General features: G+C 44.8%; 1 protein-coding gene across 1 annotated transcript in view; it reads left to right on the top strand.

The window, feature by feature from the left end:
* The first annotated feature begins 71 nt into the window (after positions 1 to 71).
* PRR5L (proline rich 5 like) overlaps positions 72 to 21,148 on the top strand; it is a 141,339-nt gene continuing 120,262 nt past the window's right edge. Inside the window, exon 1 of the mRNA XM_043972776.1 lies at positions 72 to 150. The gene's annotated coding sequence lies outside the window, so the exon portion shown is untranslated. The remainder of the gene's footprint in view (positions 151 to 21,148) is intronic.

Here is a 21,148-nt window from a genome sequence, read left to right as displayed (position 1 = left end):
GTAGTCTCGGCGGTGGGTAGCCCCGCCTTTGCCGAGAGTAGCTGGAGCTGAGTGCTGAGCTCAGGGCTGCAGATGCTGGTTTGAAGGCAGAGGCGGGAGGAGCAGCCGAGAGAGGAAGGGGACCCCGGACCTCGGCCCCCGGCGGGCTGGGTGAGCTGGCGGGGCGTGCTGGGCAGGAAGAGTGCAAGGTGGGGGTCCCCTAAGTGCGGGGTTGGGGAGGAGGTTCTGTCCAGAAATGGGATGGGATGAGCACCTTCCTCACGTGCGTTATCACCCCTCCTAGTGTTGTCATGGTGATACTGACCGTGGGCATCCTGTTTTGATCCTCATCTCTATAAGTGTAGTTATTGTCATCAGTATTATTTCTGCCGTCACCATCATTGCTTTTATGTTTATATATTGTTGTTATTAGTTTATTACTATGATTCTTATCAGTTTATTAATACTGGTATCCTTACATTATTATACCTCTTGTCGGTTCTTATTATCATTATTTTCATCATCGCCATTATCATTTTATTGTTACTGTTATTGTCACCAGTATAATTTTTTATCACTATCATTATTATTTCTGTAGTCACCGTCATTATTGCTTTCGTTACAATTGTTGTTTGTTCCTTGTTGTTAACATTATCTTATTATTAATATTGTCATAATTTTGATTATTTTTACCATTAGTATTATCAATTTATTGTTACTATTGTCACCATTATTATTTTTATTGCCATCATTATTATTTCTATTGTTATCATCACTGTTGCTTTTATTACTATGATTTTTATTATTGGCATCATCATTGTTATTTTGATATTACTGTTGTTATTTTGCTATTATTTTTAATTATTATTGTCATTATTATAATCTTTATTTTATAATTACTATTATTTTTATTAGTGCTATTATTGCCGCCACTGTTATTTTCATTATTACTGTTATTGGCATCACAATCACTGTTTTTATTACTATTATTTATTATTGTAATCACTATTGTTTCATTTAACAATTATTATTTTATTATTACTATTATTGTCATTATTTTTAAAACTCTTGTCATTATTGTAAGGAGGAAGAGGAGAAAGAGCAGACAAATCTATGGCTTACTTAGATAGACAATCCCTGCCCTCAAGGAATTTATAGTCTAATGGGGATGGTTTCGGGTAGAGTTCCTATAGTTGCCTCTTTTTTTTTGTTTGTTTTTTTCAGGGCAATGGGGGTTAAGTGACTTGCCCAGGGTCACACAGCTAGTAAGTGTCAAGTGTCTGAGGCCGGATTTGAACTCAGGTACTCCTGAATCCAGGGCCGGTGCTTTATCCACTGCACCACCTAGCCGCCCCCTATAGTTGCCTCTTAATAAATGTTTGTTGGCTGATTAATCTTGAAGTAGAAAGAAACTCAGATAATCCGGTCCATCACTTTACTTTTTTTATAAGTGAGGGAAACTGAGTCCCAAAGAGTTGAAGTGACTTGCCCAAACTCACATAGGTAGCAAGTGGCATATCTGGGATTTGAACCCGGGTTTTCTGGTTCCAAACCCTACACTTTTTCCACAGCAAAGTGGAGCCTTTGCGTATAGAGTGCTAGGCCTGGAGGCAGGAATGCCTGAATTCAAATCTGCTCTCTGATACTAGTTGTGTGACCCTAAGCGAGTCACTTCACCCTATTTGCCTCAGTTTCCTCTCTGTTAAAAGAGCTGGAGAAGGAAATGACAAGCCAATCCAGTAACTTTGCCAGGAAAATCCTAAATAGGGTCATGAAGAGTGGGACATGACTGACAACTGACCGGACAACAACAGCAACAGCCATATGATTGGTTTGTGCCTGGAGGATAGTTGTTCACCAAAGGTTGGTCTGATCATCCTTCCCAGAGGGATTGAGCATCAGTTCTCTAGCACAGGGCGATTTAATAGAAGAAACACTAGATCACCTACACTTTTGGGGGGGGGGGCAATGAGGGTTAAGTGACTTGCCCAGGGTTACAAAGCTAGTAAGTGTCAAGTACCTGAGCCCAGATTTGAACTCAGGTCCTCCTGAATCCAGGGCCAGTGCTTTATCCACTGCACCACCTAGCTGCCCCAGATCACCTACACTTAATATCTGTGGGATCTTGGGCATTCTGTTAACCTCTCTGACTCAGTTGTGTCCTTTCCATTTCATCATACTGTGTCCTGCAATACATGACTTTGTGGCTAGAAATGTCTCTGCCCCACTTGTATGTACTGTGAGGTACCTCTTGGTCTGTATAAATAGATTCAAGCCCTTACTAGGCCATCGAAAATTCCCTGGCCCTTTTGTTGTGGTTTAGTTTCCTAAAACTCCAGAGTGGAGCCTGAACCAGATTAAAATGTAATTGAAAAAAACGTTTAGCAAATTAAATAAAAAGGTAGTGGGGCAGCTAGATGGCGCAGTGGTTAAAGCACTAGCCCTGGATTCAGGAGTACCAGAGTTCAAGTCTACCCTCAGGCACTTGACACTTAACTAGCTGTGTGACCCTGGGCAAGTCACTTAACCCTCCCTAAGGTCCCTTCCAGCTCTCTGATCCTATGACCTGTGGTGCTAGCTCTGTCCCTGGTGTATGACTTTTGCCAGCCTCTCTCTGGGTCATAGTTTCTTCAAATGCGAAGGGAGCCCACTGGAACTGTTGTTCTCCGATATCCCTTCCATTGGTCATATTCTCATTTCTGTAGAAGGAAGTAGGCCACTCAAAAGAGAAACAAAAAGATATGAATATATGGGAGGGAAAGTAGATCTGTCACAGGCCAGATCTAGGGGAGGTGGTCCCCTAGCTCCTAGTTTCCTGTGGCTCAGGATGTGTGGGTAAACACTCCTCTTGCTCCAGCAGTTCCGCCAAGAATGGTAAGAGAACTCGGTCAGACAAAAGGATGACAAAGGCCTTGCTTCTCTTCACCCTGGGACAGCAGTAACAGAGACACACAATGACAATTATTCCTAGAACACAGGATGTCTTTGTTCTCAAAATAAACAGAACATCATTTTTAACAATGAACTTTAACCCTTCCTCCTCCAATGCCTGGCCTTCAGAAGTGTTTTGGGGTCCAGAACTAGCAAAGTCCTTATTTTTGGCCACGGATGTTACTTTTTCACATTGAGTGTAATCCAACAAGCGTTTTGTTGTCTTATGTGCTTCTGAGGGGTTTTATATAGGTAGTTGGACTGCCTTCCTTTCCTCCATTTCTTCCTCTTTCCCTCCTTCTCTTCCTCTTCCCTCTTGATTTGCTAGTTCTGGACACTACCTGGACAAGTCACATCACCCTTTTGCCTCAGTTTCCTCATCTGTAAAATGAGCTGGAGAAGGAAGTGGCAAACCACTCTAGGATCTTTGCCAAGAAAACCCCAAATGAGAGTCGGACACAACTGAAAGACTGAACAACAACATACCACAGATACTTAATAAAGGCTTAATCATAACTCTCCTCAGACGCTTAACCCCTACTAGCTGTGTGACCCTGGGCAAGTCACTTAACCCCAATTGCCTCACCAAAAAAAAAAAAGTGAAATCATAACTCTCAGTGGAGAAAATTTGAGATAGAAATAATAATAACGAATTCCATTTTGGACACATTGAATTGGAAATGCCATGGGGACATCCATCAGGAAATATCCCAGAGACGGTTGGAGGAGGTCACGGGAATGGTAAGGGCCCAGCTCAGGGTGTGCTCACAGGCAGGTGTGTATGCCAAGCAGGAAAGGGGCCTCAATCTGCTTATTTTTCATACTAAAAGCCAAGTGACAGTTTGCCCGCTTGTTGGCTGGTTTTCTGTTTTTACCACCTAGTTTTTCTGTAAGAGGAACCTACCTTTGAGGACAGGAGTCAGGCGAGGTGAAGCAGGCTGGAGGTGCCAGGAAAAGGTACACACTGAGCTGGGAGGATCCGGTCCTGAGAAAGGCCTCTGCCCAGCCTTGAATGCCACAATTAAGCCAGAGATGATCTCCCTTGCCAGAAAAAACAGTCAGCGCCCTCCCTCTCCTTCTTGGCCCTCAGTGTTTCCTCTTCTTCCTAGACCTCCTAATTATGAAAACACCAACCATCACTCTGTGCCCACATCCCAACTCCTGTGGGTGGTCCAGAGGGGCCAACCACACTCGGTGGATGCCCAGTTTATGTGAGAGGTGTGGCTCTTTTTCATCTTGGGAGTTTTCTCCTTCCCACTGTCCCAGGCCGACTCTGAGGCCTTGGTGCTGTCCTTCATTTTCTTTCTCTCTGCCCTGTGGTATTGAGGTCAGCATTCTGCTCCCCCCTGGAAATCAAGGCGGCCCAAGCTTCTCACCCAATGTGAAATCTGTGTTTGGTGGTTATCCTATGAGACCCTGGTCATTGTGAGGCAGGATCATGACCTTGTTCATTAATCTCTCTATTTATTCACCTAGCCTCAGTTTCTTTGCAGTTTAGGAGATGGGAGTGGGAAGGAGAGAGGAAGGGGGAGATCCCTTTTGGTGACATTTAAGAGGATTTCTGTGCTCTACCACAATTTCTAGAGACAGGACCCAGAGATTCTCTAGAAGGGGCTGTGATACGGGAGAGAGTGCTGGGTTCAAATCCCGACCCCACCACCTGTTATACAAAGGGATTTCAACTGAATAACGGAATCACAGAATTTGAAAGTTGGAAAGGGCTTCAGCCACCATTTTACCCCATCCCTTATTCAAAGGGAACCTCTTTTTGTTGACACAGGATATAGAGTGATGGGCCAGGAGTAGAGAAGATCCAAGGGCAAATCCATCCTCAGGCCACCCAGTTGGGTGACCCTGGGAAAGTCACCTCACTTCTCTCAGGCTCAGTTTCCCCATTTGGAAAATGGGGATCCTATGTTATTATTGTTCCCACTGTAATACACCCTACAGGGAGCTCCGTCCCTGGACCTGGATCCATCCCCCTTGCCCTCATTCCCAATGCTACCACCGCCATGTCAAGCACCTGACAGGTCACTAGTGACACAGTCTCCTACAGTGCATGGTAGACCTTATACGATGATAGAAAAGCAGGCTAGATATGGACACTTGATTGATTCAGCCAGATTCCAAAAGCTGCCAAACAGCCTCCATCAGCATAATGACCCTGACATGGGAGTTAGCATTCAGATGCTGACCCTACCACCTGTGTGAACCTGGGTAGGTCACTCCCCGTGTCACTGGGCCTCTGCTTCCTTCTCTGTGAACATGAAGGGGTTGGCTTAGATGACCTTGAAGACCCAAATGACCATCCTCATGACCAATGAGTAGAAGGGACAGGTAGTTGGTACAATGGATAGAATGCTGGGCCTAAAGTCAGGAAGACTCATTTTCCTGAGCTCAAATCCAGCCTCAGACACTACCTAGCTGGGTGACCCTGGGCAAGTCACTTCACTATGTTTTCCTCAGTTCCCTCATTGGTAAATTGAGCTGAAGTAGGAAACAGCAAACTACTCCATTATTTTTAGCAAGAAAAACCTAAAGGGAGTCACAGAGAGTCAGACACAAGTAAACAACAACACTTGTAGAAGAACCAGGGTTCCAATCCTGCCTCAGTCTCTTACTAGCTGTGACACTAGGTGAGTCATCTCTCTCTGCCTCAATTTACTCCTCCATAAAATGGGAATAACAATTAACACCTGCTTTCCAGGGTTGTTGTGAGGATATAGTGAATGAACATATGGAAAGGGCTTTGCAAACTTTGAAGCCATAGAAATGCTGGCTGGCTAGTCTTATTGTTGCCTCTCCACACCACTACAGAGCCTCCTCAAATATACCTTCTTTAGACTGAATGAAGATCTTGTGCACATAATCTAGTAGAAGAATGGCCTCAGGATCAGGAAATCTTGGGTTTCGGTCCCATCTCCACCACTTAATTATCTGTGTGACCCTGTGCAGATTGCTTATCCATCGGACCCTCTGTTTTCTTGTTGGTAAAATGGCGGGGGGGGGGGGGGGGGGTGGGGTGGGGTGGAATAGACCAGCTTGAGGATCTGTTCTGGCTCTAAAACTGTGATTCCAGATATAGACTCTTGTTATTAATGAAATACTACCAATTCTTTTATTTTTTTCTTAAGGTTTTTTTGTTTGTTTTGTTTTGGGTTTGTTTTCGTTTTTTGTTTTGTTTTGTTTTGTTTTGTTTTTGTGGAGCAATGAGGGTTAAGTGACTTGCCCAGAGTCACACAGCTAGTAAGTGTCAAGTGTCTGAGGCCAGATTTGAACTCGGGTCCTCCTGACTCCAGGGCCAGTGCTTTATCTACTGCACCACCTAGCTGCCCCCACTACCAATTATTTTAAAGGAGTTACCAAACTCCTGCCTTTTGATCATGTAGATCATCAATCCATAGATACTGAGAAAACAAGGACCAGAGCTACACCTTGTAAATATGTGTGCCCCACCCCCCCAGGTAAAAGGAGAGCCCAAGGACAGATTTAGCTCTGCCTTTCTCGCCTTAGTGCCTGTTTTGTGTGTGTGTGTTGAGGGGAGGGATTTCATTGCTGTTCAGAACTCCCTAAACCCTTACCAGCTTTGCAGTTTGTGAAGTCTAATAGCCCAGGGTTACAAGATGTGTATGTGTAGGGGATAGGCCTTGACCTTAGGGCTTTCCGATACCACGGACAGCTCCCTATTGGCTTCACAGAGCTACCTCTCCACTGCCTGTGGTAGTTTAATAAATGCTTGTTGAATTTCTAGCTATTGAGAGAGCTAAGTAGCACAGTGGGTTCTTATCTCTAATTCTGCTTTAAGTCTCTCTCCCTGTCCTTCAGGATAGAAATCTCCTGGTGCCACTGTCAAGCGTAACATGTAGCTTTGAGGGCAGAGACTAGTCCTATTTTATCTTTGAGCCCCCCAGTGCCTAGCATAGTGCTTGCTCTGGAGCAGGTGGCTAATGAATGCTTGTTGGACTGAATGTGACGCAACTATCAACCACCTTGTGTGATTTTGCATTTTGGATCCCAAGCATTCATGCCATTCATACCGGGCCTGGGTGTGTCTGTGGCTTCCTGGTGAGGGTGTATTAAAACTGCCCTCCACCTCCTCCCTCCCCTGGTTCAGCCGGGTCGCTTACACCTAGAAGCTCAGGAAATGGAACAGGGACCCTGATTCTGCCCCTTTAAAGTGGCCACCATCCCTGCCCTGCCTACACTAGACACTTAATAATGCTTGTTGAATTGTATTGAAATGGATTCAACTGGGACAAATTAAACTAATATTGGAAAAAAGGCTAGCGAGAAAACCCGCTTGGCTCAGTCCTTCTAATGCTTATTGATTTTAAGACCCTTTCAGGCATGAAAACGAGGTTCCCACTTATTGCTTCAAATCAGATTCCTATTACAGTAGCAGGGTGATATTGATTAGGAGCGGAGGGGGAGGAGGTGAATCTCTCTGAACTTACAGTAAGAGGTGGGGGTGGGGGTGGCATGCCTTCTCACCAAAAAAACCATCACCAAGTCTGGGAGCCCTCCTCTCTACTAGCCAGCCCTCTGCCAATATTTCACCTCCTTTGTGATCATCCTATCCTGCTTTGGATCACGGTTACTGTGTCCATATCTTTTCCCCGTTGGGTTTTTAAACTCCTTGAGAGTGGAGAGGATGTTAGATTTAGAGACAGGGGACCTGAGTTTGAATCTTGGCTCTGCCACTCACTTGACATTTGACCTTTACTTTCTAAAGCTTTACCTCTCTGGGCCTCACTTTCCTCAATTAAAAAATGGGGAGAGGGGTGGGCCAGACTCCCTTGAAGACCTTTTCCATTTTGAAATCTGCACAATCCTGCATCTGTCTCTGTATCCCTAGTAGCTTACACATGTGTGCAATGAATGGCAGTCAGAGGACTTGGGTTTGAATCCCAGAGCTACTACTGGGGAACTTTAGTCAGTGTCACTTCTGGGCCTCAGTTTCCCCATCTGTAAAAGAAGCTCTTAATTTAAGGAAAGTGTCTGGGCCATCCATGTCTTCATCCCTCTTCAGGCTTCATTCCTGGCTCTGTGGGCTTTCCCTACCCGGTCAGAGAAAACTCCTCACCCAAGAAGTTCATTGCACCCCTGGGCTTCCCACACTGAAGTACACTCTGCCCTTATGGTCCCCTCCTCTGATTGGCTGGTTCCTCCATTTTAAGGAAAGTTTCTAGACCGTTCTTGTCTTCTTTCCTCTCCAGGCTCCACTCTCTACTTTCTCTTCCGTGTCCCCACAGGGGACCTTCTCAATGCCTCCCCTCTTTTAGTTTTATGTGTTGGCTTCCCCATCAGAATGTAAGGTCTTTGAGGGATTGTCTTTCTGCTTGTGGTCATCTTCCCAGCCTTAGCCCAGTGCCTGGTATTTAGTAGGTGCTTAATACATGTTTGTCGACTTGAGTGTAAAATGAAGAGTTTGGATTAAGTGACCTCTGGTCCCTTCGATCTGTACACCTTTGAATTTATGAATGGTAAACTATAGGGAGAAGACCACATCATTGAGATGACTTCCCCAGGGTCACGAAGCTTGGAGGTATCTGGGGTGGGGTTCTTTCCTGGGTCTTCCTGGCCAGTTTTCTCCTCAGTAGGAAACTTTGCCCCATCTCCCCACCCTATTTAAGATCTATAGGAGGATGGCCCTGGCAGAGTAAGGGAGCATACTCTTCTGCTGGTGTTCCATTGGGCACCCCATGCATGGGGAGTTCTCTGAAAAGCCAAGAATTTCACAGGCAGTATTCAAAGTCAGGGTCTGGAGAGTGGGGTTTCAGAAGGCAGCATAGATGGGATTCGAATCCAGCACCTCTGATGCCAGAACTACTGCTCCCCCTACTGAGCCAGGCTGAATTGTGATCTGCATGGAGAAGATCTCAGACTCATTGGTTGGACTATTAGTAAGAGGTGCAGTGGAGAAGAGGGTGTTAAAGCTAAAATTCCAGCTAGTCTGTCTAAAATAGCTAATGAGTGGTCGCCAATAAATTATAAGCTTTAGCAAGAGTTAGATTTTAAGCATTTATTAAGGAGAATAAGAATTTGGTAAAGAGAGAAAGGCCTAGATTCATCTATCTATTAAAGGGAGAGCACATTTCTAGCTCTGCTCTCCACCAGAGTCCCCAGGAAAAGCCCCAGTCAAAGGTGCCAGGCTCCCCCTTCTTCCTCCCACAAGCAAACGTCACTTCCTGATGCCAAAGAAAAGACGCATGGTCTTGCCCTCAAAGACCTTCACTTCATGGCGGAGCTTTTCTACAGTAAGTCTCCAGTAGGTGGCGTCATTCCAATCATTATAAGGGGAAGGAAAGGGAAGCATTTATATAGGGTCTGTTGTATGCCAGTTACTGTGCTGAGCACTTTACATATATTATCTCATTGGATCCCCACAAGAACCCTGCCTGGTAGGTGCTATGATGATCCCCACTTTATAAATGAGGAAACTGAAGCAGATAGAGGTAAAGTGACTTGCCGGGATCACCCAACAAGCAAATAGCTGAGGCAGGATTTGAACTCAGGTCTTCTTGACTCCAAGCCAAGTGCTCTAAGGAATTGCCTCAGAAGGTGTGACTGGATTCACCAAGACACTCAGACAGCTCTTGGAGCAACCTGGTGAGAAGTGATTGAGAGGCTGAACTAGGGTGATGACTTTGTAGGAAATGTTGGGAGGTGGAATTTCAGTATGGAATCTGCTGGGAATAGGTTTGGAGGGGGTTCATATACATATATGTACATATACATACATACATACATAATACACATGATATATGTATATACATATATACATATACATCTTGCCCTGTGTATACCCACCCATGGAAGGAGCTCATGAATCATTTATCGATTCCTTAATGAGCCAGGCTCTTCCTGCCTTTTCTACCCTTGTCTGCTGCTGTTTCTCCTGCCATGCCTTCTCCTCTCCTCAACCCTTCCATATTCTCCCCTGTCACCAGCATAGGATACACAAGAACCCCAGAAAATGACCATAGGCAGAGGGGAGACTGAGGATTCTTGGCCGGGAGCCCGGTGAGTGTCCTGCCTTCTCTTCATTCCCAAGCAGAAGGAGCCATTCCCATTCTAGTTTCTGAAGGGCTTGGTACAGGCAGCTGCTGGCTGCTGTGGCGACAGATGTGTATCCTGCAGTCCCAGAGGCAATGCCAGATGTTGACGCTCCTGAGAACTCCATGTTGGTGTTTATTCCCAGTATAATTGGAAAGTGACTCATTTAATATGATCATGAAGAAGACACTAAAAGTTAATGGTTCATCTAAAGAAAGGATTTCTCCTTCTCTCCTCTCCTTTCCTTTCCTCTCCTCATCTCCTCCTCTCTTTCCTTCTCCCTCCCCCACACTCCAAACCCAACTCCCTCTCCATTATCAGGCCTGAGAGAAGCTCCTAGTTCTTTTAAAACCTGATATGATGCCTGCACCAACAAGTCACTGTTCACCCTGACTTCCTGTGCATCTTAGCCCAGTTAGACTAAACAATCCTGGTGGAGGAAGGAAAGTTCACGTAATTTTGAATGTTAATAAGAGGGCTTCAAACTTCAAAAGACTGGGAACCACCAACAGCTCCCTGCCTTTGCCTGGAATGCCCTTGATCCTCACCTCCCCTTCCAAGTCCATTGTTTCCTTTAAAATTCAGCTCAAGCACCACCTCCTATGTGAAACGTTCCCAGATTTACCTCAGGTCTTATACCTCCACTCTCCCCCCCCCAACACACACACACACACACACACACACACACAGAGTTGCTTTACATTTATTTTGTATATATTGTTAGAATGAAGCTCCTTGAGAAAGAAAGGAAACAAGAATTTATGAAGTGTCCACCGTGCGCCATTTGGGGTTTTCTTGAGAAGTGGTTTGCCATTTCCTTCTCCAGCTCATTTATATAGATGAGGAAACTGAGGCAAACAAGGTAAAGTAACATGTCCAGGATCACACAGCTAATAAGTATTTGAGGTTGGATTTGAACTCAGGAAGACGAGTGTTCATGACTTCAAGCGTGGCACTCTGTGCACTATGGTGCTACCTAACTGCCCCTGGCACATAGTAGGTGCTTAATAAACACTTGCTGATTGATTGACTAGGAAGACTTGTGGAAGTCTCAACTTGGTCACTGACTAGATCCACCCCACCTCTAAATCTCTCCTCCCCGATAAGATGGAGAATCACACTTACCCTGCCTACATCATTGGGTTCTTGCTTTGAGGATCGGGTGAGATCATGCCTCCGAAAGGACCCTGCAAACCCATGAAGTGAACCAGGAGAAGAGGTTCTTTATGATTCACATCTTGTGGAGAGGCTAGGAGGCAGAAGGGAGATAAGTTGGGTCCCTGGGAAAGTCACAAATCACATCCATTCATTGTTGCTCCATCTTCCCTGCTCTGAACACAATTGTGGGTTTACATTTTCATGGGGCATCGCTTCCTTAAATTGCTGCAATGTTTTACCGTGTGCTGTCTCCTGCTCATCAGGCCATGTGAACTGATGGGTTCCAGCCCTTGGTAGGACTTTGCAAGTCATCGGGTGCTCCTCAACTTTCTACGGGTCCTGCAAGGGTGGTGTGGAGCCTCTACAAATATGCATCTCTCTTATCTCTTTCTCTTAGCTTTCCCTAAGGACCAGTCAGTCAACAATCATTTGTTAAGCCATCCAGTACTTCATTTTACAGAGGAGCAATCTGAGGTTTGGTCATGTTAAGTTCCACAGGTGGCAAGTGGAAGATCTGGGATCTGAACCCAGGGCTTCAGCATCCTTTCCATTGCACTACACTGCCTCCCTTAGGTTACCTAAGAGGCCCCTTCCAATTCTGAGTCCTGTGACCTTTTAACCTCCCCTCAAGGGGTCAGCTCATCCCTCCTCTTTTCCCCTCCTAAAGGATACACCCAGAACAGGTCTGGCATCTCAAGGGCAGAACCATGAAAGATACATGGGATTCTCCCTCCTAGGCTTGTTGTGAGGATCAAACAGGCAATATCTGTGTGCCTGGCACAGAGTAAGCACTTAATAAATGCTCAACCCCATCACCATCACCATCACCAGCATCATTATCTTGGTACCATCTGCCATTACCTGGAACAGTGAGCAGAAGATGCAGAGGCCAGGTTTGGGTTCAGTGTAAAGAACAACTTGCGGGGGCAGCTAGGTGGCGCAGTGGATTCAGGAGGACCTGAGTTCAGATCTGGTCTCAGACACTTGACACTTACTAGCTGTGTGACCCTGCCAAGTCACTTAACCCTCATTGCCCTGCAAAAAAAAATTTTTTTTTTAATTAAAAAAAAAAAGAACTTGCATTTCCCATGGCTGGAATTCTTCCATTAGAAGCTGAGCACCTGTCATTGGGGATATCATAAAAGGAATTTCTGCTAGGGTTTGGGTTGAACTGGATGGCTTCTGGAGTCCCTGACCCATATCCTGGCCCCTTCTATCTCTAATACCTGGAGACACCTGCCTGTTACTGAGCTTTTATTAAATGCTCATGATGTGCCAGGCACCGAGCCAAACTTAGGGGGTACCATGAAAGGCAATGTTGGGCTGTGCCCTCAAGGGGTTTACATCCTAATGGGGGAGGCAACAGGGGAGTGATTGGGTCCATAAAAGGCATGTACAGAGTAGGTGGATGGTCATCTCAGGGGGGAAGACATTAGTATTGGGGGGCATCAAAACGGGCTTCCTCAGAACATGGGGTTTGAGCTGATGGGGCCTCACATTTTAAGAAGAATTAACCCAACCATTTTTCCCTCCAATTCATTCATTCTCTCATTGGTTCATCCATTCAACATTTATTGATCACCATGCTAAGGGAATATAGAAAAGTGAGAGAAATCTTCAGTTGCTGTCTGTTGTCAGCTGAGGAAAGCTTATATCCCACACTCATCTCCCTTGCTTTCTGCATGTCCATGAGTGTTACTACCCTCTTTGAGCATCAGTTTCTTCATCTGGTAAATGGGTATGAGAATACCTGTAGCATCTACCTCATACATGCTAGAAGCAGCATGGTGAAGTCCAGACGTATCAAGTACACAGCCCCATGGGGCCCCCAATATAGCCCAAACCAGATCAAAATGTAATTAGCAAATATTTAACAAAACAAATAAAAATACAGTGCAACATAGATAACATCACATTTTCAAACTAAGTCAGTGGACTGCTATAGGGTTTCTTATGTCCAATTCATGGTCCAGCTTTCCATTTGAGTTTGAAACCACTGGTATAATGGATGCAAGGTTAGCCTCATTTCAAATCCTGCCTCTGACAGGGAATGGCTTTGAGATCCGAAGCTCATCACTTAACCTTTTCATCCTCCCTGCAGCAATTCTCTAAGACCTTTGTTTGCACAGAATACTTTCTGATCTGTGTTGGCTGACTCTTGTTTCCTTACCTGGAACTTCCTGCACAGATAGAATCTTCAGGTCTGGACCCGAGAAAAACATTCCTTACAAAGTCATCGAGGATCCAGAGACAAGGATGCACAGAAAGCGTCTGCAAACCTTAGAACGAGATAAAAATGTCAGGGATGATTTTTCCCAGTTATAGAATCTTAGCTCTCTGGGACCACTTCAAGGTCACCTGTTTCAACCTCCTTGTTTTACTGGTGAGAAAAGGTAAGTTTCAGATTGGTTAGAGGATTAACTCATAGTCACACAGCTGGGAGGTGTTAGCCAGTTGCTCCTGGAACCCATTTCTTCCAAGTCAAATTTAGCATTCCTTCCACTAGATCAAGGCTGTGTGGCTAACTATCAGCAGAGCCAGGAGCAGAACAGGGACTGACTTTTGTCCCGCCACTGTGTCCATTATATCACATGGCCAGTAGACTGGAAACCCCTTGGGGTCAGGGCCTACTTAGTTGTTATTTTCATCTTTATTTCCTTGGTGCTTGGGAACATAGAAGTCACTAAATAAAGGTCCACTGGATTTAATTTTGTTTTTTTTGGTGAGGCAATTGGGGTTAAGTGACTTGCCCAGGGTCAGACAGCTAGTTAACTGTCAAGTGTCTGAGGCTGGATTTGAACTCAGGTCCTCCTGAATCCAGGGCCAGTGCTTTATCCACTGCACCACCTAGCTGCCCCCACTGGATTTAATTTAATTCTCAACTACACACAGCCTAAGCTTCTTACTTGATATGGTGGAAAGTAGAAATGATCTTCCTTTTTAAAAAAATTCTATAATTCATACTTTTTTCTAACTCATAATAAGTGCATTCCCCCTTTATTAGTCTATTTGTGAGCTCATACTGTAATTGGCAAATGTATATTTATAGCATTTTACTGTTGGTAGCTAATCAATGTACAGCCCAGGGCATTGTGGGTAATAAATATTCATTTTCTCCAAAGGGTAGACAGAGAGTAAGAATTTGTTATTGCATTTTCCCTGCCTGGGGGGATCAGCTTCATTTTATCATGGATAGAATCACCTTGGAGTTGAAGAAGTGTTACTTTCCAATGGTCCTTCCTTTGCCGAAATGAACACTCCCTAGAAGTTGGTTTCCAAGTCTACTTTGCCTGAAATGCCCTGGGAGATGCTCTGATGCTGACCCTGGCCCATCCTTTTTTCTGACCTGGTATTCCTTGGAGCTCAAGAAGAGGCAGTTATTAACTTTAACTTCTAGATGGGAATTCAAAGACATGCAGAAAGGAAGTAATCTGCCCCCAACCACCATTCTAGCACCACATTTGTAAATTCCTCCATAATTAGACTCCTCTCCCAGCAGCCCAGGCTAGGAAATGCTTTAGATTGGGAGATCAGTTTGGGGCAACTGGAAGCACAGTGATTGTCCCAGGACTCTGCTTCGGGGTCACCCCCTCCCCTTTTATCACCCAGGTGTAACTAACTACCCCTTGCTCTCAGCCTCCTCCTTTTCCCTTTGAAAGGGCCTGCCCTTTGATGTTGCTCTGTGGCCTATTTCAGTTGTTTAAACGAACCAGCATTTGATGTGACAAACTGTGATTTTCTCCAGGCCTCTTACCCTCCGGGGACGGCCCTGGACCCATCTCATCCCCTATACCCCCCACCACTTCGTCCAGAAGCAATGCCAAATAAAGTCTATGCTGTTTAGAATTTGGGAATGTCAGGAAGGAGGTGGTCTGGCTGAAAGCCCAAACTTCAGAACTTAGAATAAAAATGCGTCTCAGTGAATTCAGAAAGTTAATTATTTGTTTGCTGGATTCATGTACTTCCTCCAAAGGATTTATTATTATCAAGAAGAGAGTAATTATGGTTAACCATAGCTGCTCACTCCAAAATCAACATGTCACCTATGAGGTAGGTAGCACAAAGTATATCATGCCCATTTTACAGAGAAGGAAACTGAGGTTCAGAGAGGTCGTCTCACAGCTAACATGTCATGCCACATTTCTACCCCAGGTCTCTGGGTTCTAGGGGCAGAGCTCTTTCCTCTCTCCTTTCCCAGTTCCTGAACATTAGAAATTTCTGTGTCCTCATCACCCCTGCTTAAACATAGTTAATGAGTCTGCAGTATCTCTGAGAAAAAGCCCACGTTCCTTATACTAGCATTTGTGGGCCCAGCTTCCCCTGGGAAGTCCCCTTCCCAAATCCTCCATTCATCCCTTTCCTGCCCTATACAAGCCTTGGGCTTCCCATCTTGGCATCTCTTTTGTCCCACTTTTCTACCCACTGGGCTGCCTCCTCCATCCTTCAAGTCTCAGCTCACGTCCTTTCTCTGTCTCAATGGGGTGCCTTCCTCCTCTGGACTGACATTATTGTCAGGACCTGGCCAGCAATCCTGATTTATCCTCTTGTTGTTGTCCATTCGTTTCAGTCGTGTCTGACTCTTCATGACCCCAGTTGGGATTTTCTTGGCAAAGATCCTGGAGTGGTTTGCCATTTCCTTCTCCAGCTCATTTTACAGGTGAGGAAACTGAGGCAAACAGGGTGAAGTGAGGGGCTTAGTCTCCTGTAGAGTTTTAAGTTTAGAGAAAGCATCTAGTTCAACTCCTTCATTTTACAGATGAAGAAACTGAGGCCAAGTGAGGTGAAGCAAGACAGGGAAGAGATAGCAAAAGAACCCCACTTCTCTGACCCAAGTCGGGAGTGTTGGCCCATATACCCCATTGGCTGCCATGCAAGTGGGGTAAGGAAACTTTCCCCTGAATTCTGAGAGATGGACAGGCCAGAATGGTCATACCTTTGAGTTTTCATTACCCAGAAGTCTTCTAATCCCATGTTCAAGAATTTAGAAATTCCTTTACCTAATCCCAATCTTTGATCATTCCATCTCCCCCTATGCTTCGCTACCCCAAAGCTCCTCCATCCTCCCTATAACTCCAATCTCTCCAATTCTTTCCCAGAATTTACCACCTTTTCCCTGGCTATATTCTCTTCTCTTCCAGTGTTGATCCCTTGGTGAACCAATTCACCTCTACACAATCACCTCATTTCAAGGGGCCTCCAGGGTTGCCTCTAAACTTAAGGCTGAGATTTAGCAACCCTACTTAGTATCATGAGTGGGAATGAAAAAAGACTGACTTGGGTCAAATCAGGAATAGGGTTTGACAAGTGGTGAGCAGTGATAAGCAAGGGACTGGAATCAAAAGATTCTGTCTCAGTCTTTCTCCTCTTTCTGGGATGTCTCTGCAACATCTGACTCAGTTGGGCACCTGCTCCTGCTTCTTCTCCTATCAGTCAGACCCCTCCCGTCTTCTTGGCCTACATTGTATATATTTTGTAAGTTTTGCCTCTTTATGTCAAGTCTCCTCTATTAGAGTGAAAGTTCCCTGAGAGCAGGGTATGTTTTCAGTTTTTGTATCCTCAGCACTTAGCATGGTCTGGCACATAGTAAGCCTTTCATAAATGTTGGATGATTGATTGTTGAAATCACAGGACAAGGAAGAGCCAGGAAATTTGTAGCACTTATCATCGTTGGTTCATCTATCTAAAACTGCCCGTGCTGTTGAGAGTCTCTTGCCTCATTGGAAAACGGAGAAGTAATTAATTCTATTAGGCCTTCATCCAGCCTTCACCTGAGACATTAGGCCACAAACAAGTGCAATTCATCTCTATCTCTTGGCCCGCTCCCAATGGGAGGAGAGTGAAATATGAGCACCCGGGCCCAGCAATCATCTGGGTCTCAGGGAGGCTGAGCAAGGTGATTACATGGGCTGTCTGGACCGACCCTCCATCACTGTGGCCGCGCAGCTTGATGCCTGACAAATGGAGCTTGTGGAGGAAAAACAGATTTGGCGGTGCCCCCGACGTGACATGAGCTGATTGTCTGTGCCCTTTCAGAACCTCTGGCTTAGATCAAGCAGCGGTTTGGAGGCCTGTGCACTCAAGGAGAGCGTGTCCTGGATCAGGGGCCTGCAAAGTTGCAGGGTGTCTTAGATCTAGAGCAGGAAGGACCTCAGAGGGTCATCTACTCCAACCCCCTCATGTGACCGATGAAGAAATGGAGAGGTTAAGCACCTGACCCAGGTCCTCACACAACAGAATCAATGTTCTTCCCAACGCAACGCCATGATGAGAACAGACCTATCTCAGCACAGCCTTGTTGGGGAAATGGGCTTAGGAACTTGAGGACCCACGTTCAAATCCCAAATCTGATACCTAGTTAACCTTGGACTCTCTGGGCCTCAGTTTCCCCATCTGTAAATTTAGGGGCTTGGACTGGATGATTTCTAAGGTCCCATCTAGCTCTAAATCTATGATCCCATGTTTTCTTCCAAGACATTTTCCAACTGTGTGGTTTGCACTGTGGTCCTTCTCCTCCTCCCATCCAAACTTGGACCTCAGCCCCTGAGGTCCTGGGTTCTCTAGGTGGGCTCTCACTTTAGCTTGCTCAGAACCTGGCCACAAACTGGCCATCTCCAAAGCATGCTACCATGAGAGTACCCCCTTTAGCTCCCCTTCCTATGTTGTCTTCCCCTGTTAGGATGTAAGCTATCGAGGGTAGGGACTATCTTACTGGATTATTTTTATATCCTTGGTGCCTAACAGAATCTGGCACATAGTAAACACTTAATAAATTTTTTAAAATTTATTCTCAAAATTCTGTCTATTTATAAGACCAAATATTGCATCTTTGGCTCTCAGATCAAGTTATTAAAGTGACTCTGTAAGGCTGGGTGCAGAGTGAATGAAAATGAAAATCAAGAAGGGTTCTACCCAGCAGTCATGGGTTATAACCGACAGTATTTCATGTATTACTTATCTCACCAGTAGAGGTCAGTGCAGTCAAATTGAGCGTTGGATGCAAGCTTTCTAGACCAACTTGGACAAGCCCACTTTTATAAAAGTGAAAACACATAAATTCAAGAAAATCTCTCAAAGGTGGGGATGCCCTCTATCTCTCTCAAACTGCCTTGTCGTTACCTCCCTTGTATTTATTTTCTATTTATTTTGTGTGTATATATCTATGGACTTCCCTCTTAGAATGCAAACTCCTTATTAGTAGGGATTGTCTCATTCCTTGTATTTGTATTCCCAACAAACCACACAGTGCCTCACACATAGTAGGCACTTATTAAATGCTTGTTGGTCAAATGAGATGATAGAAAAGGAGATGGTCTCTTAGAAAGATTTTAAAGCTGCAGAAAGATTCAATGAATGCAGTTCTTGAAAGCTGGGAGTTCCAGAGAAAACTTTTGGTCCCAGAGCAATGAGGCTAAGAAGAAAGATGAAGATGTGATGAAGAGGATAACCTTGTTTTTATTTAGCAGATTTATAATTTCATTGGTTCATGGGTAGAACTCCCAGCTAAGAAAACTTCCTTTATTTTATTTTATTTCTTTAAAAAATTTTTTTTCTCTGACTTTTTCTCAATTACATGTAAAAACAATTTTTAAACATTCATTTCTGGTCTTTTTTGAGTTCTGAGTTGGGAAGCTTCCTTTATTCATGTAGATTGGCATCTGATCTGCAATTTATAATCTAAGAGACCTGCCTGGGGCACTGAGAAGTTAAGTAAATTGCCCAGGGTCAGAGGTTGGAACTGAACCCACATCTTCCTGATTCTGAGGCCAAGAAATAAGAGAACTGACATTCATATCTTGCTTGAAGGTTTGAAAGGTTTGTTATCTCCTTTGGTCCCCACCACATTCATGCCAGATTGAGTGCTATTCGTTTATCATCCCCTTTTACAGATGAGGAAATCGAGACTGAGAGTGTGAAATGGTTTGCTCCTGATCACACAGCTAGTAGGTGGTGGAGGGCAGGATTGGTGCCCAGGTCCCTGCTGCCTCCAAAATTGGCGTCGTTTCCATTGCATCATGCTGCACGTCTGGGAGAATAACATGGGTATTTTCCAGAGGATTGCCCATTGTGCCTTATTGCAGAGGAGAAACACTAAGAAAGGGAAGTGAGTTATCTTGTCGGGTCACGTTAGCTTTCCCTCCGGAACAGCCAAGAGAACAGAGAAGTATGTGAAATTGTGTGTCGGAGGAAGACCTTTGGAACTCGCAGTAGAAGGTCAGGGGCATGTGATAGAACCAGTTAATGAATCACCCAAGACGCAGGGCGGTTTGGGGGGTTTTTTGTTTGTTTTTTGTTTTGTTTTATTTCGTGAGGTAATGGGGGTTAAGTGACTTGCCCAGGGTCACACAGCTAGTGTCAAGTGTCTGAGGTGGGATTTGAACTCAGGTCCTCCTGAATCCAGGGATGGTGCTTTATCCACTGAGCCACCTAGCTGCCCCTACGCAGGGCGGTTTTAACCAATGAGGGCTGTGCAGGCAGTGAGTGAAGCAGCAGCCTGAAATTGGAATGGAGTCTGACTACAACAGCTGGAATCCCACCTTCCGGCAAGTTCAGTTTCTAATAACAACAATAAGCGATGATAGTTACTTAATTTAACAACTGTCTAAAAGACTTTAAGTAATGAAAGCACTTTAAGGTTGAAAAAACCCATACCTCACAACATTCCAGCAAGGGATGTTGTATCATCCTCATTATACAGGTGAGGAAACTGAGGCTTGGAGAAGAGACGTGGGTTATGTGTTCTCTCAGCCGCTAATTATGCGAGTCATGATTTACAAATAGCCAGGGCTCATGACTCAGAGTCCAGCGATCTTCCCATTACATTAACAGAGCACATCTTGTCCATCCCCCAAATCCTGTAAATACCTTTGTGACCTCTCTTTTCCTGATCCACGCACGTCATCGTAGTCTTTATGATTCTTAAGTCATTGTCACAGTAGATGGATCTAGTTCTCCCTCCCAAACTACCTTGTATTTAACGACTTTGTATATTTGTGCATATGTTCCCTTTATATTCTGAATATAAGTATATATGTATAGATACAGAGATTAGATTGGTAGATAAATGGCAGATGGATAAACAGACAGCTGGTGGGCTGGCTGGGTGGATAGATGGATGGATGGATGGATGGATGAATGGATGGATGGGTGGGTGGATGGGTGGATGGATCCTTCTCATCTCCCTCAATAGAATATAAGTTCCTTTTGAGTTGGGATCATTCCATTCCTTATATCCCCAGTACCCACCTGAGGTCATGAAACAGAGTAGCTGTTCAAGAAATGCTGGTTGATGATAGCCTAAAGTAAGGAGCTTGGACTACAATTCTTTGGATTCCAAAACCAGCTCTCTTTGGATTCCTCCCTTTTGCCACCCCAGGGCTGGATTTAACCTTTCAGACTGTCCTCTTAAGTAGTTTAATTCCTTCACAGAAAGCTAGAAACTGTTGTTGACTAGGGAGACTGACAGGGGAACAGGGAAGAGGATTTAGGTTGTATTTTCTCCTCTGCTTCTTTATGCTTTTGAATGAATGAATGAATGATGATTGAATGAATGAGTGAATGAATAAGTGAATGAATGGAGAGCTAATTAGGTCCTATGCCTGAGAGTTCCCAGCTGTGTAGTGTTGCATTGGTCCGCAATTTAAGATGTAATTTGACTTTCGAATCTCCTTTGATAGAGGAAGAGGCCCCGTACTGTTTAGTGAGGGGGGGGGGTTAATTAACAACAGGCTCTCCATGATCCAACAGCTAAAAAAAAAAAGCTGAGGTTAGTCAGGCAGCATCATCAAGAGACACAGTCTCCTAGTAAAGGGAAGTGATAATCCTTCTATTCTATGTTCTGGGCACCATATTTTATTTTATTTTATTTTATTTTTTTTTGCAGGCAATGGGGGTTAAGTGACTTGCCCAGGGTCACACAGCCAGCAAGTGTCAAGTGTCTGAGGCTGGACCCGAACTCAGGCACTCCTGAATCCAGGGCCGGTGCCTTAACCACTGCGCCATCTAGCTGCCCCAGGGCACCATATTT

The sequence above is a fragment of the Dromiciops gliroides genome, chromosome 6, assembly GCF_019393635.1.
Source record: "Dromiciops gliroides isolate mDroGli1 chromosome 6, mDroGli1.pri, whole genome shotgun sequence".
In the NCBI taxonomy this organism is placed as follows: domain Eukaryota; kingdom Metazoa; phylum Chordata; class Mammalia; order Microbiotheria; family Microbiotheriidae; genus Dromiciops; species Dromiciops gliroides.
Note: the sequence above shows the minus strand (reverse complement) of the source record. Positions and strands in the feature narration are given on the sequence as shown.